The sequence below is a fragment of the Cryptomeria japonica genome, chromosome 1 (assembly GCF_030272615.1).
Source record: "Cryptomeria japonica chromosome 1, Sugi_1.0, whole genome shotgun sequence".
Classification (NCBI taxonomy): Eukaryota; Viridiplantae; Streptophyta; class Pinopsida; order Cupressales; family Cupressaceae; genus Cryptomeria; species Cryptomeria japonica.
In genome coordinates, this window is record NC_081405.1 from 378,327,404 (window position 1) to 378,348,347 (window position 20,944).

Sequence of the window (20,944 nt, forward strand, 5' to 3'; positions counted from 1 at the left end):
TAATTTTGTATATTTTTTTCTTGAAATCCTCTATTTGGTAATATTGTTTTTTAAAATCATAAATTTTTTATTATCATTTTAATATATATAAAATAATTTAATAATTTTAATCATAAATTTATATATTTTATATTTCTTGTTATTAAAAAGATGCATATTTTCACTATATTATTAGTAAAAAAATCGCTAAAAAACCAAACAAAAAATATATTATACAATTTTATAATTATTAGTAGTTATTTTATTAAGATTATTTATAATTAATATTACATACATATAATTTGAATTATATAATATTAAACGAATAATTAATAATTAAGCTAAAGATTAATTTTATTATTATAATTATAATATATAATTTTTTTAATTAAATTAGGATTATATTTTTAAGGAAAAAAAATACTATAATATTTATATTATAATTATTAATATTATTTTATTGAAGTGAGTTATAATTAATATTAAGTAAATATAACTAAAATACTATAATTAAAAAATAACAATAATTTAAAATTATAATAAGTAAGAACTAAAAAATTATTTTTATTATAATACTATGAAGGTAAGTATTCGACTGGGTGTAAACACAATGGCCTAGTAGGGGTTTGAACTTTGGTAGCCGCTTCACCAACGAAATGTTTTAACCACAACACTACATGTTTGAAGACCTATACTTGTTTTCATTAATTAATTAGAATCTCTCTCTTTTTTTAATGATTTTCTAAAAAATGAAGAACTAATAAATTTGAAATATTTTATTTATTTCTAGACAAACAAAAATATGAGAGGTAGGGGTTGACTCTAGCCGACTACTTTAAGCAAATAGCTCTAGATTAAGTCGAAAATGCAATGCCTTACCTATTGGTTTGATGCTGGGAAAACTAAGTCAAGTATTTTGTCTACTTTTAACATTTTTATATGTTAGTATAAATTTAATATTTATTTTAATATAAATTAATTATATTAATAAATAAATAATTTTTTTCATCATTTAAATTTTGTTTTATGTTATTTATTTTTATGTGAATTAGGGTTAGGGTTCTATTCATTTGAAAATTAATCACAGAACTAATAAATAATAATTTTGACTATATATGTAACCTCTATCTTAATTCTAACACTATTTATAATTTCAACATATATAGTAACTCTAATTTAAAACTTACAATCTATTAAATTGGTCAAATGTTGTTTTTTCAAGAGTAAAAATTTGATTAATACTGTTTCAAAATAATGTAAAACTTACAATATACTCCATCTAATACTTATAGTTTCAATAATTTAATAATAATTATATTAACAAAATAAATTTATTTATTATTACAATTAGAATTTTATAAAACAACTTATACTAATAATTATATTATTTTATTTTAAACAAAATATAAATAATAAAATAAATAAATTTATACAATAAAAACTATAATTATGTTTATTTTTTTAATATATTAATTTCAATTCACTATATATTACGAAAAATATATTTTTATTTATTTACCTATCTTATTACATGTATTTTTTGTACTACAATATTAAGACGACAAGTGACCACTACACTACTAGCACTTGTTATAATTTTCTCTTCCTTTAAAACTCCTCCCTCCACTAGAAATAAATAAATATTTATTTATTTATTTTAAACTCACATTACTTATCTTTTCATTTAGTTTAACTTAAAAACATGAGCTTAACCTTTCCTCGTTCTTTAAAAAGTATTACCTTCTTATTAAGGTATCTAATTTTTCTTTTTCTATTAATTATTTTATTTGGCATTATTAAATTCATATTATATATACATACATACTCATTTAATAACTTATTATCTTTTATTAATAATTATTTTAGAATAAATATATTTTATTAAAAGAAAAACAAAACATTCTTTTGTACTAGAGTAAAATATTAAAATTTCTATTTTATTGTTCTTTAAAATTAAAAGAGGAATAATTTAGTAAGCAAGCATAAATCATTTTGTAATTTACAAAATAAGGTTGTGACAACACTAAAATCTATAGTCTTAACTAGTCTTTGACTTTCTTGTATTGTCATATTGCAACCTTCTATGGGAACCTTCTAGTTTCTTAGCACATTTATTATGGTCTCATTGTATTGGTTAAGCCCGAGGACCTTTTCTTATTCCTTTTTACATGACCTCAACTTTTCATTTTTCCCTAGCTATTACTAATGAAGTTAAAAGCTCGATGGTGACATCCCAGGGCTCCCTTACTCAAACAACCTAAAAAATTCATCCCAAAGGTGTTTCATGAGGCATGTCTTCTAACCCACCTCAAAATATTGTCCTTCCAATTCTATAATTTGAATAAGGCTGCAAATGGCTTGAAAATTTTGCTCTTTCTACTTATTTTGTGGGAAAGGTCCCCCTAAAAGTGTGTTATGTGACTAGGTGTCCAAATCTTGGACCCCACTTCGGATTCAACTAGCCATTTTGTAAAACCTTTCTATAGGTATCTTTCTTTTCCACTTTGTCAAACCAATCATGCCCAGGATGTTTCAACCTAAGGTCCTTAGCTTGTTCGATTTTCCTCCCTTATGTTCAAACCTTGGACTCATGATATTTTTGGTCGTAGATGAAAAGTCTCTTTATGTGCTAGTTTGGGTTGAGTTCCCTAACCTACTTATGCCTTTTTGGCACTTTTTATCCCAAATTATAGCCTTATTGGGATTTATAGTCTGTTTTGAGCCCAATAAATTCTACTTAGTGCGCCCTAGCTATTAGGTTTGTCTAGAGGTAGACCTCTTAAAATATGTCAAGAAAATAATGGATATCCAAATTGGAGAGTCTCATCACTCCCAAATAATCTAGAAAATCAACCTCCCAAACACTTGCTATCAATTCCAAGAATCTGACCACAAGATTAGGGATTGCTCTCTTGTTGTACAACACCCTAAGCCAACCCCACATGATTCTTCAGGCTTGACATCCCCTTTCAAGGATAAATTAGGTTGGTCTATAGTGAGAAACCATAAAGGAAAGAACTCCAACACCCCTAAAAAACCACCTAAGGCTTATGGGCAAGGATCTGCTAGCTCCCAACTTTCAAATGCCATCAACCCTCCTAGGTCGACAAAGTTAGTTTCAACAATGTAGCCTGGTGTGATTGCCTCCTAACCCCATGTTGATTATGTTTGCCACATCTCCCCACCTATGATGGAACAAAGGATATTTCATTTCCCATAGGAGAAAATGGAAGATTACGAGTATGTTCCTCGATTCAGGCAATTGGGCCAACTTAATGTTCAAATTGGTAGTTTCGTTTCTCAAGAAACGCTTATTTAAAATCGTTTCTACCTTTGATGGGATGGATAAAAAGGAAATATCTCTTGAATTTCAATGAATTATATTTCCTAAAATGTGAAAGGTCTTACTAATCTCCCCCAAAAATACTTTATTCGTGATTTCAGGCTCAATTTTTAGATTTAGATATTCACTACCTTTTGGAGGTAAAAGTGTTCTTTTTTTACTCTTGACCATGTGTCGTGACATTTGACTTACTAGTTTTTCTATCTACTCTAACCATGGGGCTAATCGTGGCCTAGTTGTCACCTTTTTCTCGGTTATGTTGTCCTTGTTTTCATTTTACGTGAAAACAGGACAACCCTTATTTTTTTTTGTCAAATTCATCCTCTTTTCTCTTAAGTTGAGTAATGAGACATTTTTGTCATCTCATTTGTCTTCGATTACTAGGTATTCAATGTTTTAATTTCCTTCTATTTGGTTAAAATTTCAAATTTTAACTTAAAAGCTATATTTTTATTTTCGTGTAAATTCGGGTTTTAAACCTGATCTTGCATCATTTTTGGCTTTTCAGTGTCAAGTTGGGTTTTAAACCCGAGTTTACACCTTGGAGGTCATTTTTGGTGTCAATCAGACTTGTAAGTCTGATTTACACCATTTTTTGTATTATAGTGTTTATCGGGCCTATAAGTCTGATTGACATCATTAATATGCACAATTTCTCATTTATTTTTTGGAGAGTTTGAATCCTATCGAGTTTCTTTCTATTCTTTTATTGTTTTGTGCCATATTCTCCTTCATTGTGTTGGTCGATATTCTTGAGGTGTTGATCTTTGGTTTGGATTCGATTCACTCAACCCGGCACGCTATCATTTTACCCTTGAAGTATTTTATCAAGTTGATTTTAATGATAATATGCATATCGGGGTTTTACACGATATACATATTATTGATTTTAAATTTGTATTTTCATTTATGCCTTAGCTTGGTGTCGAGCCAATTTGTAAGACTCGACACACACCAAAGCCTCGGCTTTGATATGTGTCACGCCTTCCAGAACTGACTCGTATCGTTTTTCATCTTGTTTGATTATTCGCTTTATGTGGTGTTGAATCGGGTTTTGAACTCAGCACACACCATAGCAAATTGTTATGATATGTGTTAGCCTCAAACCCATCTCACACATCATTTTTGGCCACTATATGCATATGTTTTGGTGTGTGGCGGGGTTACAGTCCTACCACCCACGTTTCATTCCATTTTCTTTAAGATGGTGGTGATCGGGGTTGTACCCTCGATTCCCACTATGTTTAGTTTAATGGTGGCGAGCGAGGATATAACCCTGACCATTACCATTGCTTGGTTTGTGTTTCTTTTGAAGTACTTCCCAAAGTGTCAGTTGGGGTTACAACCCCACCCGACACCTCCTTTGGTTTTTCTCCAAAGTATCAGTCGAATTTGTAACCCCACCCGACACTTTCTTGGTCATTTTGCATGGTGCTCGCTAAGTGTAAATCGGGGCTATATCCCCAATTCAAACTAGTTTGGCATTTCAAGTGTAAATCAGGGGTATACCCCTGATTTACATCATTTTCAAGGTTTTCCCTATCCAAGTGTAGAGTAGGAATATAAGCTCGATATACACTTGTTTTGGTTTTTTGCCTTATATGAAGTGCAAATCGGACTTGTAAGTCTGATATGCACCTGTTTTTGTTTTACACTTATATTAACTGTAAACTAGACTAATAAGTCTGGCTTACACCTAGTACACAAACTTGCAAATTCGTAGTTTTTGACCAATTTGTGATTGATCGATGGCTTTATCCAGTCAAATGGAGATTTCTATGGAGGCTAATTATTTCAAATGATGATCTTTTCACATTGCAGTGCATTTGTTGCAAATGATGGAGCCTTCATCTAGCAAGAAATCAATAAAGTTTAAGAAGCAAGAAATACATCTTATTTTGCCTCCTTCATCTATATCATCTAATATTGACAATATTAGGGATACGGAGATCGGTCATGCGGATCTGAAGGAATTCCTAAAGAGAGTAAAAGAGTCATTGATATCATATCTAATGCAACCCACTATCAATAGTGAAATACATCTAGTGGTTGCTTCTCGCATGTCTGCGCAGAATCTAGAGTTTATGTTGGCCTTAGCCAATAGGTATGATCCTTCCACCAGATCAGTGAAGGATGCAGATGGAAAGAAAACACTCATCAAGCTTGATGAGGATTTCTTTGATACAATATTCAAGTGTTCACCTATAGATCAATATGCTGATATTGATATGCAATCAACAGTAGCTTATTTTGATAAGAATTCAGAGAAGTGTTGGAGGAATATTAATGATAATTGGCTAAAAAATCCTAGGCCTACAATTTCAAGATGGCCTAAGACTCTTCCCCGTAGTGACTTCATTGAGGAGGTCAATGATCTCATTACTCTTCTTAGCAAAGTAAAGGGTCTTCTGAATTCAAATACATATCATAAGTGGATGTACCAGTACATTCATATCATCAGGCAGAATAAGAAGAAGATCTATTGGGGTAAACATATTGCAGATGCCTTGTGTGAGCAGTTGACCAAGGTGCCTACCACCTTGAGATTTTATATGACTTCTTATTTGATATATGTAGCTACCTCTATGAGGCATTTTCCATGATTATCTACCACAGGTGACAGGAGCCAGGTTCTTGTTTATGAGTATTTTACTTAGTTGACTCTCAAGGAGAGTATTTCATTTCCAGAGGGTTAATGATGCTTTCTTTTCTCACTATATGTGTTTTTTGATAAAGATCTTCAAAACAAGAGGGTGTCAGATGAAGTATGGAATGTGGTGGGTGAATACGGTTGCATTTTCTTGCAGTCCCCCACATTCACTTACATCAGAATTGGTTGCTTTGATGAAGAGCTCTTCATGCTTTCAAGGTATCCATTAGATAAGATTATTATTATGGAAATGGCTCGCCAAATGATTTCCATTCATGAGCGCCAATCTGAAGCTCATAAAACAAGTCTCAAGTTCTCTATTGCAATAGGGAGATACTCCATCAACTCTATCTACAAATCTCGTGCTATGGAGGAAGAGATGAGGAGGGTGACTATGAGGTTCTTCAAAGCCAGAAAGTATTTTGACTATCGAGGGATGAAGAAAAAGATCAAAAAAGAATTACACCCATGTACAACAAATTGAGGATGTATGGATTGATTGTAGGACCGAAGAGGATGTCCAAAAATTGGACTTTTGTCATCTTACTGTTTGGCAGATTGAGAATCTTGATCTTGTTGAGGTTCCAGAAGATCTTGAGGAAGATGGAGGCATCCTTGATCCTGCATATGAGAAGGATAATATTATTGGATTACCTCTGCCTCTTATTCAATGGTCTAAAAAAGGAGAATACTTCTATAAGGGCCAGGTTCTAAAAGATTATTGACAATTCTAGTGCTTGGTTGAATCTACATGGTGTGTAGCTGAAACCACTCCATGTCGTCATTTGAAGAAGATGGTGCATGACCCAAGGGAAGAGTTTCCAAACTCAGGAACAAAAATAGATAGGAACCCATAACTCCTAAGAAGAAATATGAAGAAAGCTTTTGGCATCCAGACTTTGTGTTGGATTCATTTGTGGTTTATGGTGAGAGTATTCTTATGTCATTTTTGTTATAAATTATTGTTGTATTCAAGTGAAGGAGAGTTGATAATATTGTTAAAGCGTAGAGGCAATTGTTAACTTGTGAACTTTGTGTCATGTTTTAGCTATTGTTGGATAGAATAGGAATTGGTGAACTTTATATCAGTTTGAAGACTTTATGATTCATATTGATACTTTTAAGTTAAGTTTATCTAAAATGCATTGAGGTTATGCTTTAAAGACTTAGTGATTTATTGTGTTGTCTTAGAAAAGGAGAATTGTGATCTCAAGACTATGTGCTCTTATCATTACTCTCAAAAAATTATCATCATTAGCGTAATCAAAAATCAGTTTAAAGAGTGTGCACTTTTTTTGGTTTATTGGTTAACACATTGGGTTAGAGAAGAAATTATCAGAAGAAAGGTTGATAGGAGATCAACGACTTTAAGACTTTGAGCTCAAACGATCTTTCTTGTCCCAGAGAAGCAACAAAGGACTTTCAGCCCTTCATATAAACTTTGCTTCTTTCCTTATCCATTATTATTCTTGCTTTTAAGAGTTAATTTGTAACATCAATATTGTAAGAATTATTGCTACTCTATGTTGTAAATTCTTTCTTGAAGTAAGAGGAAAATAATAACATCTATCTTGAAAAAGAAGATAGGATGATGCACCATGTCGTATGTCAAATTCATCTATCAAATCAATTAGAAATAGAGGGAAATCATGAATCCCTATCTAATCAAAGAATCCTAAATAAACCAATGAAATAATGCAAACAATCAATAGGAATGTAAAATAATCAATTAAAACTCTCTATTTCATGATCACATATAGCTTCCATTGTTCTTCTCTTCTTTGTGGTATGATGGCTCTCAGATATTTCGCTGGCAACCTGCAATTGACACAAAGATTCAAAGTTCGTGATTGTTGAAAATGGAGATTGAATACTCAATTTATAGATTATTAGAGATGATTGATTGAAAGGTGGAATAGATAGATCAAGAGGTGGAACTCAAGTGAGCTCACGTGTTGATTGATAGTTGAACTACTGATTTAGAGGTGGAACAAAATAGATTGAATAGATAAATGAGTTAACTGATTGAGAAAAAAGCTAATTGAAAGATGAAAAAGGGTGATTGGAGGATAATTAATTGATGACAAAGAAACCTTTATTTAGAAAAAGCTAACTAGAAGATAGAAAAAGAATGACTGGAGAGAATTAAAGAAAAGATGTAATTAATTAATTAATTGAAATGATTAATTAAAATCGATTTGAATAGTTAACTGATTGAAAGCTTTTTGGAAAAAGCAAAGTGGAAGATAGAAATAGTGATTGGAAAGATAATGATTTAATTAATTAATTGATTGAATTAATTAATTTAGCATGTGCTTGCACTTTGAACTAGATTTAAGATTTAATTCAAATATTGAATTTATTTTAAATTTAATTTGTTACATATTTAGAACTTGACTTTGATTTTTGAAATCATGCACATGTATTGGGAATTAGAAGAAATAGAATAATTAAATGAAATTAGAAGAATTGGAAGAATTAATTAGTCCATTAAATAATTTAAAGAAACTATTTAATTATTTAGAAATGGACTTTAATTAAATAATAGATTATTTGAATTAAAGGAATTAAATAATAATATTTAATTAATATTTAGAAGAGGGTTAATGATTATTTGATTAACTGAATAGAGATAGAAATCAAAAATACAATTTATTTAAATAATAAAGATTATTTAAATTGGGGAATTAATCAAAATTAATTAAATAATAAATATTTAATTAGAAAATGGTTAAAATGATTAAATGATGATAGAATAGGAAATAGAATAATTAGTAAGATGGTGAGGAAATATGAAATGAAAGAATCGGATAAGTTAACTTAATTAAATTAATTAATTAACTTAACTAAATAATTGTTTAATCAATTAGACGAATAATTAGTACATGATCAATGAGAAATTTTTAGGTGTTTGCATTTGCCCCTCTTTGAGACAAAGTTGAAACAACATTGTTTCAAAGACGACGAAAATTTTTGCCCCAGTATTGTCTCAAAGACGACGAAAAATTCTACCCCAGTATGCCTTGGTATCACTGTATAGTGTAAATATGCCCCCTCAGAAAAGGTGGTCGAAATATTCGAAAATTGAGACCATATTTTCGATATCAGTATAATTAGCAATCGTGTGAAGTTTCGTGCAATTTCGAGATCATTTGAGTAGCCTACATGTTGTTTGAAGTTGGTGGGGACCACGGGCGTCGAGGTGGTAAAAAAATCGTAATTTGACCTATAAATAGAGATTTTAGTTTTTCATTTGCTCATTTGCATTGTAGTGAGTTCTTGGAAATCCTTGCCAGTTTTGTGCTTTCCTGCGAGTATTTGATCATCATGGCTGGCTATAGGGCACGAATGCACTTGTCTGACCGAGTACGTTCCTATCAGAGACCTCTGGGGACTAGCGGCATGGTATTTTTCTAAATTTTTGCCTGTTTTTGCTATTTTTTCCAGAGACCTAATTTTCAATCATCATGCATTTGCATGTCGGTTTTAACGCATTAGCGGTAAGTGTTACGCATTCGCCTCAAATATACCGCAAGAGGTTAAGTGTGCCGCATAGGTTGTACGTGTCACACATACACTAATTTGTTCACGCATTAGCTTATATGTTCACACATTCATATTAAATGTCACGCATAAGCATTAACTGTAACGCATAAGTGTAAAATATAACGCATAAGTGTAAAATGTAATGCATAAGTGTTAAACATTACGCATTCGTTGTATGTTGAAGTTTTTTGTCATGCGCTTGATAATTTCTTGTAATCTCGTTATCCGATATCTAACACTTTCAATATTTTCTCTGTGCAAGAGAATATTGGAGTGTTATACTGCTAACAGAGCAGACCCAGTGGACTTGATCTTCGTGTTGATTTAATTGAGGAGGAGATTGCACATATTCAACATCTTGGACTATATTATGTTTTACATTTGCCAGAGGTTACGGCCAACATGGCCTTGACTATAGCGGTGGCATTCTGAGACGTGTTCCTTTCATCTTCCTACTGGTGAGGCATCTATTACCTTAGAGGATGTATGGCGTATACTGCTTCCTATTCACGGTGAGAGAGTTGTCTACGATCATGATGATGGCATTGCTAAACTATGTGCCCTTTTTTAGTGTGAGGAGTGGGACTTACAGATCAGTGGACCTTATGATATCCCTTTGGCTCGATTAGACTATGATGATCTGACTATTGTATTGTGCAGTATCGTAGGTGGTTTGTTGATTCCTGATAGATGAGGTCATGGATTTCCAATTGGATGGGGCAGAGTGCTCCATGATATGATTGTTCATCATTGAGTATATGCTTGGGGTCCATGTCTTTTAGCCATGGCTTATTATTAGATGCACGACATTGTATACTTGGGATACCAATCTATCAGTTGTGGTGTGGCATTGCTCCAGACTTGGGCGTGGGAGCACATTTATATCTCTAGACCTATTATTCATGTTGACTTGCAGCCTAGTGAGCCTTATGCATACAGATACACACCTGGTATTAGACACAGGGGTTCAGGTAACACCTTGTAATGGCGACATCAACTTGATATCTTGTAGCATTTCATTTGGAGACCATATTTAGATTGCTCCAGTTGGGCAGATGATGCACAACACTTGCCTTTCTCCAAACAACAGAGATATCTTATTGGGAGGACCATTGAGACTCAGAGGATCATTGAGATGTCTCTTCCAAGATGGGTACTCAGATAGTTTGGAGAGATACAAGTGACACCTGTTGTTACAACATACTTTGCTCGTGTTTCTCATGAGGTTTCTGATTGGGGTGTATGCATACAACCACATGTTGTTGCTACTGAGTTTGATGCTCTTCAGGCATTACCTTGGGGTTGGAGTGCAGGTGCAATAGATCCAGGGACTACTCTAGAGTATGATACATGGTCGGCCAGACATAGGCCTATTCCACTGACTGATCCAACTATTCTGATCACAGCACAACAGATACAACGTCCTACACAACAACTAGGGATTGACATGGAGGAGAGGAGTGGAGATGACAGGGGAGAGAATGGAGGAGGGTGGAGATGAGGGAGGAGATGAGGATGTAGACATTGGTGGAGACACTGAGTCTATGAGTAGCGGAGATGATGATGATATGTCGGAGCTAGAGGACGTGTCCGCTGTAGAGGGGGGAGAAGGATAGGTTGGTGACAGGGATGATGATGATCCACAGATTCTCAGAGCGTGGATCTAGAGTCTAGAGGACGAGGTTGCTAGACTTGGGCAACAACGAGATACTAAGTGGGAGGCATTCCGCATAGACTATGGTGCATTAGAGACTGAGAGAGATCATCTCCATAGGGAGAGAGATGAGGCAGTGAGACAGTCACAGATGATTCAAGCTGCCTATGATCAACATTTTACTTCAGGTACTGATGCACGCAAACAATTTGATAGACTTTATTACGCTGCACAGGAGGCTTTTTATTATCGACGACTCTACTATGACACTGTACCTGAGGGACAAAGAGTTCCTAGCTTTAGTGAGATTAGAAGTCATTCTGGTTCCAATAGGACTTCTACATGTAGGACCACCAGTGGTGGCATCATGGGTCCACCTCGACATCCTGGGGCAGGATCCACCTATTGACAAAGGCAATGTTGGTTGAGACATTTAGATCATGTTATCTGAGTCTTCAAGCTTGTTTATGATTATTGTATTCGGACACATTATCATTTTTTGAGTTATGTATATATGATATGCAATTTTTTGGTGGCGATTTATTTATGCCTCATTTTCCATGTATGTTGCATGATGCAATGAGTTATGCGATACATGTCTATATGATTTATGAATGATGTTATGAATGCAATTATTTATTAAATGCAATTTAAAACTATATGGATGCATTGTGAAACTATATGGATGCACTTTCATTTTTTGTATGATAATGTTAGAATATTCTTCAACCCATATATACCTTGAATAAATGATAGTAAGATGAAAGAAAGAAGAGATTGATGAAAGAGTAATGTTAGAAAAGAATATTATTTAGAAAGAAGATGAGAAATCAGCAAACTATCAATAAACAAATGACTATGTTTGTTTAGCATTTTGTAATACACCAATTGAATTGGAGGTACAAAACATTTAGTAGATAAGTGGTCAATCAATCCTTAAGGTCCCTTGGAACATCCAAATTAACACACTTAGTGATTAGGATTTACAAATGGAGACGTAGAAAACTTCCCCATTGGTTCTTGAAAATTTGATCTTCTTTTGCCCATGTGTGTGCAAATGAGTTAATTCCTACTCTTGTGTTCACTAAAGATCCTTAGCATCCTATATGACTAGCTACATGGATTATCCTAACTTCAAAAGCATGTTGAATAGAGCCTCACTGCCAGCAAGCTTTTAGAGCTTCGACAAGGTTATAGACTGTAATTTCTCAATTATTGCTCCATTGCCAGCAAGTGTTCATAGCCCTGATGGAGTTACTTGCATGTTCCCATAGTCCACTAATACATTTGGGGTCAAATTCCAATGGAGGTTTCCGACGAAGAAGGAGCATTGTGTGAAAATTTGATTTTTTTTTTTTAAATGCCTGTGTTCGTTGGAATTCCGATGACCTCGGGCATTTTATTTTTAAAAAAAACACAAGGCATTTTCATTTTGAAAGCAAACCGAAGCCGTCTTGCCTCCCTGCCCCCCCCCCCATCGAAGCGATCTCTACACAAGCAAGGTAAGAACTCTTTGTTTTTCAATGAAGGCAACTAAATTTTTTTCGCAATTGGTTTTTTTTTTCGAATTAATCCATTTTGTGCATATCCTGCGATCTTAAAATTCCATGAAATGACATCTCTTTGAGGTATTTCATCATACAGTTCACATGCCATGTGTATGCTACCCCATTTTGTGATTAAAACCCCCTTCGATTATGCTTTGATGCTACCCCATGATTGGAATTGGTTGTTGTGCCTTCGAGTTCGGGTGTCCAAACAACTATTACTTCCCGAAACTATTGCTATCCCACCCTACCTATAGTTTGATAGCTGTACAACCAAAATCAAGAAACTTGCCATTCCATATATGGATGGAAGCCGGAACCGCTAATCCATGAACAGGAAGGCAGGTAAACCATTACTCGGGGATAGATAGAAACTAGATACCGGACAAGGAAACCAGGGGTGGGTGGATATCGGGATTGTGTGTGGTGTTTGAGTTAGGTTTGTGCCTCAGAGTTAGGGTGAGGGCCGAGGAGGGAGGAGAGGATGTGTATGCGAGGGGAATGAGGGAGATTAGTAGTATGAGGTTTAGGGTAGAGATTGGTGATTCCATTTTCAGAGGTTATTGAGGAGGGGAATGTGGGGAATAGGATTAAACAGGTTGTGATTGTGAGAGTGGGTGAATTGGATTAAATAGATTCACCTAAGAGACTAAGCAGATTCACATAATGATAGGTGGATTTTCCTAAAGATGAAGGGATAAGACTTAACAAAAAGAGGACTTAGGATGATGACAAGGAGGATTCATTTAAGGATATGGCATATTCACCTAAGGGATAGTGTATTCTCCCAAGAATATGGAAAAATTATTGATTGGTGGAATGACATACTAGATCAAGGAATGATACAAGGGTAGATTCACCTAAATATAGGGTAAATTCAGCTAAAAGGGTACCCATGAGAATGTGGTACTGAGTACCTATCTATGGATGGTGTATTTGGATACAAGTATGATGAAACCATGCTTGTGTATGATGAAACAAAGTCCAGATCTCTATTATAGGTCCAACATAATCTCTATTATTTGAGACACCATTTTATTAGCATATCCAATTAGGGTAATTTATGGGTTTAATTATGGATCATGTTGTCTATTTCCAAGCACTATTGAACTTATTTGGGTGTATTGTGATTATTTTAATTTTGAAGTTATAAATAAATTATGTTTGTACCTTAGAAAGGGTAACTCCAATTGATGTTTGGGTAGTTTATTTGAAAACTTATGGTGATTATTGCCCTATGTTATGTAATGGAGTTATTTTTACACTAAGTAATTAACTAGAAAAATGAATTTGTATTGCTGTACAAGTATGATGAAACCATGCTTGTGTGTTTACATGTTTGTGCATCCTATTGAGAACCAACCTCGTTGTTGAGGAACTCAATAAATGTGGTGTTAAGTAGAAGAATGGAAAACTCAAGAAGCTATGGTGACATATTGTGGCATTAGTAGGGATTATCTCTATTGAGCACACCTTTCAAAGATAGTATCCCCCAGTTCTCCTCATAGAATGGACCATTGGATGGCTCATAGTGGTATCCTATCCTACATTTATCTTGATGGCATTGCCAATAGTTGGTATGTGGTTCTTGGTACGAGTTTCCTCTTACCCTATTATCTTATTTATATCTTTGTTCCAACATGTGGAGATTGATTTTTGTCGTGCTATGATGATTTTCATGTTTGCATGTGTTTTGACATTATGCAAATAGATATGATGTCACACCATACTTATGTTTTGATATAGTGTAGGTGATGGTTACATGTTGTTGATGGTAGCGATTTGGGTTCAAAGACATAATTCCACACACACACACAAATATTTGAAGATGCATTTTATATTATTCCTTCTTAGTGGCGATTAGTGTTGGAAGATTTGCACACATGTAGAGAGGAACTCATGTTAGATACAATAGGTTGTGTTTGATAACATATGAATGTGCCTCATGATGTATACATATAGCTTTGGTGTGTGACATGCATGCACATTTTTCCATAAGACACATTGCTATGTGGCATGTGCCCTATGCATGTCTTCTTTGTGAGGCACGTTGCTATGTGCAATGTGACCCTAGGTGTGTCTTCTCTATGAGGTGTATTGCCATGATATGTTAGGATTTGTAGTGTGCAGGCCACAAATGCATGCATGAGGGACTATTATTATAGTCATGTTTTTTGGGCATGTAGCCTAGGCATGTCTTCTCCATTAGGTACATGGCCATGCCGTGTGGGAGTTTTTGTGTTCATGCCACAAATGCACACATGAGGGACTATTATTGGAGTCATGATGAATCTTCACTCTATTTAGCCACAATTTCTAGTCGTATAGTTATGTAATGTGCACTTTTAAGGATTGTGAAGTTTCCTTCAATTATTGATGATCTCTCATCTTTGTTGCATGGGCCAACAATTTTATTTTATCTTGTTTGAATTAGTTTAATCACTATTGTGAGTTTTCTCTATTGTGTAGTTATTGTGGCTATGTTTGATTTGCTATTGGAATTGAACACATTTATTTGACTTATTATTGTTACTATTTTTTCTTTCTTTCAATATTTATGATCTTTGGTAGTTTAGTGAAACTCTTGCTATTTTTAAATGTTGCCTTCTTTGTTGTGATGTGATTCCTCACCAAGATCGACATAGATAACCTTGGATGAGTGTATATAAGGAATCAAACATTGGGAAAATTTGAGGATAGGGGTAAGTGTTTGTTGTATGGGTAGCTACGATCCACTTGTACATTCTTAGTGATTACTGACGACTATGTCTCGGAGCTGGCTAATCCCATTAAACAAACAAGGGGGAAGTCATACATAATCGTACGGATCCTCCCTAGTTGTGTGTGGATTCAAGATGACCATCATTTCATATGGTTCTTGGTTACTTTGTGAGACCATGGCATCCTCTTAGACCAATATGTGAGCCTTGTATTTTTATCCCTGCAATGTGGATGAATAAGTGTATGTTTAAATAAATGCTTTGCTTAGAATACTCAAAAATGTCTCTCAGAAAGTCTGCAACAGGCAAACTTTTAGTAAGAATTTGCAGACACAATGCTCAAAAATTCACACAATCGGCTACATTAAATACGTTCTCTATTAAGTTCAATGATTTTGGTTTGATTTGCAATTTTTGTGAAGCTTTTGCACTGAAGTTTCCATAGCCTGATTTTTTTGCCTGTGAAGAAAGACCATGTCAGATAATATCAGCGAAGAACAAAATAAGGAGACAATTGCTAGATTATGGTCTAACTTGAAAAGAAAAGGTGATGGGAAATGTTATTGTTCCTGCAAAATTTGTAAGGGCTTAAAGACTAGAAGACTTCTAATCAAAACAACTAAGAAACATTGTAGGCAGCATGGTCACATTGAAGGGGGACATGATTATCATCCACTAGTAAGTTGTTCATTATATCGTTTTAACAATTTATATACATAAGAAATCACTTGATAATGAGATCATGATCACGGTTTATTTATGTATATCAATTTTATATAGGTGGAGCACCCTAGAGCACATGGTATGGATCAACAAAACCTTGAGAATATGGTTTTGGAAGTGGAGGAACATGGAGGTGTGAATATCGAAGCTAAAGATAATGATCCCATGGAAGATGACGATCATGCACCAGAAAACATAATCGAAGATGATGGTACAAATACATTGATCCATGACACATTTAGTACTGCACAGCTGATCATGATGATCAGGATGACCTTGATGTTCATGATTTACCTCTTCTTGAGAAGGCATATGAGCCCCTTTACAAAGGCTCCCAAACAACTCTTCTCTCTGATGTATTGTTGTTGGTGAACTTGAAGGTTATGAATGGTTTATCCAACATAACAATCTCTTGTATGTTAAGGTGTGTCATACATGTCATTATAGTTAATAAATGGTGAATCATGTACCATTAATATTCTTTATATTAACACCTCAAACTTTTTTTTTTGCTGTAGATTGATAGGTGAGTTTTTCTTACCACCATCAAATATTCTACCTCGCTCATACCGAGAATTATCTGCCATTATGAAAGATATTGGAATGGAGTATCAAACAATAGATGCTTGTCCCAATGATCATATTATGTATCATAAACAACACGAATTTGGAACAGAATGCCCTGAATGTCATATCAGTAGATATCAAATAGATCAAATAACAAAAAAGGTGCCTCGCAAGGTTCTTCGTTATATTCCCATTATTCCACGTATGCAACGATTATTCAGGTGCACTAGCTTGGCACAATTTATGGATTACCATGCACGCAATAGAAGTTGAGATGACATTATTCGAATGCCTATGGATGGTTTAGCATTTATGGACACAGAGGAAAAGTGGCCACACTTTAAATAAGAACCTCGTAATCTCAGGCTTTCATTGGCAGCGGATGATGTCAATCCATTTGGAGAGTTGAGATCTGTTTACTCGGTTTGGCCTATTTTTGTTATCAACAATAATATTCCTCCATGGATGTCAATAAAGAGGGAGCACATAATGTTGGCAATGATTGTTCTAGGTATTTTATCATTTAATAGTCATCTAAATTTAATTATAAATATTGCAATAAAATGGTCATAATAATTATGTAATGTTTTTGTTCATTCCACTAGGCAAGTACCAAGTTAAAGATATGAATGTATATATTGAGCCTCTTATCGACGATTTGCTGGAGTTATGGAATGGCGTGACCATGTATGACATCTCTAGACCAATAGGACAAAGACAATTTCAATTCCATGCAATGCTTGTATGGACAATACATGATGCCCCAGGGCTAACACATTTTTGTGGTACGTTATAGTGTTCAAGTTGCACATGATAATTATAATTATAAAAATTAACAGATTTAATAGAATTATACATTATCTTGTAGGTCTTCAAACAAAGGGAAAATTTGCATGTCCAGTTTGTGGTCCAAAGATGAAATCCCATCATTCAAAAAGTTTAGGAAAGCAGGTGTTTGATGAGTATAGGCACTTCCTTCACAAAAATCATAAGTACCGGAATACTGAAAAAACATCTTTTCAATGGGAAAGAAGAGACTACATCAAAGCCACGAAGAATGACTCCTCACTTATGGAAGCTGGAATATAATAGAATTAATCGTCAAGGTAATGTCATTCCATCTAATGGTTTATGTTTGGAATTTGAATTTTTCTATTGTGTTTTGTTTACTGGTGATGTAATTGATGATACTGAAGGTCGTCAAGGCATGGATGGCCACCTTCCAAAGGGACTAAAAAGTTATCCCAAACAATTCAGTAGGTTGCCTTACTATGAGCAGCTACAAATTGTGCATTTGTTTGATACAATGCATATTGGAAAGAATATAACATAGACATTATGGAAAATATTGGATGGAAGGCGTGACAAAGAAAAAATTGTCAAAATTTGTAGTGACATTATGGAATCCAATCATGCAATGAAAAATGTCATTCAATCAAATAGCAATGGAGATCAGATTAATATAAGTGCCCTTCCTTGGTTATTAACGGAGCAGCAAAGCAATTTGATAAAAGAAGTCATACAAAAAATTTGATTTCCCACAGGATTTGCTGCGAACATAAACAATCTCATATCAAAGAAGAGTGAATTTGGGTCAGGGATGAAAACGCATGATTGGCATACCTTCATTAAGTTAATTTGCGTTCTTGTGTATTTACTATATATTTGTATACTGCGCATGTACTTTTCATTGTATTATGTTAGAAAACAATGAAAAGATCATTTTACAATTGTTGCAGTACGTTCTACCTCTATCTCTCCCAGACCACTTCGACAATAATATCAAGCAAGTCATATATGATCTTGGAAAATACATGAGGTAAGTAGTGATGTTTGTTCAATTTGTTGTATAGATATTATATTTGCCATTTGTTTTACTTGTTATGCAATATATTTGTATATTATTTTGTAAAGTCTCGTTTATATATTTTTGCATCTTCAATCTCTTTAATTAGGTGGTTGTCATCTAAAGAAATCCACAAGGAAGATATAAAATATTGGAAGAGAAAAATCCCTCATCTAATGTGTGAAATGCAAAAGTGTCTACCTTCAACTTTTTTCAATGCACAAGAACACTACCTCATACACCAAGTTGAGGAGATCGAATTGTGTGGACCTGTACACACTAGGTCAATGTGGATGGTTGAGAGGCACTTGAAATTTTTGAAGGCTTTGGTTCGACAAAGAGCACATCCTGAGGGTTCTATGGTGGAGGGATATATGGTATACCAAACTATGGTGTACATTACTGAATATCTTCCTAAGTTTGCAGCAAAAGTCCACGTAGATCTCATTTGGGATCCCAACCCCATTAATAAATTCGAAGGGGAGCACTTGATGGGGAAAGGTAGATTGAAGAAAGTGAGAGGTAATTATAAGATGTTATTGTAGTAAATTAATTCTTCATCTTCTAAATAAATCAATTGTAAGTGGTCTATTAATTATTTGTACAGTTGGTCGGGAGTGGGATGCGCTACATTTGTATATTGCAAACAATCTTGATTGGATGACGGTGTGGATTGAACGATGTCAACATTCTGGTCGCACATTAACATGGGATGGTTTTGCTTCATTGGTTAAAGAAGCTCATCGTAATGGAGATTCCAATGTTACACAAAGGGAAATTGAGTTAACATATGGTTTAAGAGATCAACAAGTACGTATAATTTTATTAATCACCCATATGTTTATCAACTCATGATGCAATAATTTTAATATGTTAGACATATTGCAGGTCAAACACCACAAGCATATGTGCTGCAATGGTCATAAATTTCGCATCAAACAGTTGGATGACACGAAGAAAACTTGTGATTCTGGGATAACTGCAATCTTTGAGGTGACCAATATTTCATCTAGAAACGACATACATCCTCAAGTGTCTCAAAATTGATACTATGGCATTTTGGATGATATACTTGAGTGTGACTTTAATTCCTTCAAATTAGTTCTGTTCGTCGTCAAATGGTATAGGCTACGACTGAATATAAATGATCTTGATAGAACTATTATCGAACATGATAATGGATTTACAATGGTTAATACAAGGTCATTTGAACGAGTTGGATGTTCTTCCAAGTCAATGTGAGCAGGTATTTTACTCGGAGGTTCCACATAAACCGGGTTGGTCATTTGTTGTTAGACATGATCCAAGAGGAAGGCCGATAATGTATAATGTGATGGAAGAAGAAGATACCGAAGAAGTAGAAGATGATATAGATGATCACGATCGATAGTTACTCGATGATGTTCCTGACAGAAATGTACACGAAGAAGAAGTTGATGATGATGATGGTGCTACTGCTATTGATGATGGTGATGGTGATGGTGATGGTGTCGGTGATGGTGATGACGATGACGATGATGACAACGATGACGACGACGACGATGACGACGATGACGATGACGACGACGACGACGACGACGACGACGACGACGACGACGACGACGACGACGACGACGACGACGACGACGACGACGACGACGACGACGACGACGACGACGACGACGACGACGACGACGACGACGACGACGATGATGATGATGATGATGATGATGATGATGATGATGATGATGATGATGATGATGATGATGATGATGATGATGGTCATGATGATGAGTTGGATGAAGAAGAAGATCAATGACATGAATGAAATGTATGAGATGCGATTATTATATTATCTATTTAATATTGATATCTTGATAGAAATTGATTTGACTTATATGGTTACATAAATAATTCATATGTTTTGAATTCTAATGCCATTACTTAATTAATTCATGATGCACCTCTAGCTATGTGATAGATGGTGATTTAAAATACATATGTGATGGATTACATGCTTATGATGATACATGTGACATTTTTTGAACTTTGTGTTTATTTATGGAATGTGGACTACTTATTAGCTATGTGATGGATGGTGATTTATGATACGTATGTGATGGATTATATGTTTATGATGATACATATGTGATTCTTATGATGCTCAATTACATATATGATGATACATATGTGATGCTTATGATGCTTATGATGCTTATGATACTGCAGTATTTATTGTTTATCAAATTACAAATGTAATGCTTATGATGCTCAATTGTTGGTGCAGGAACTTGAACCCCTTTGACGAGGATCCTGCATAGTCTCATGGATCGACAGGTATAAGTCAATACACCTTATAAAAATAATATCTTTTTTTAAAATTACAAGAA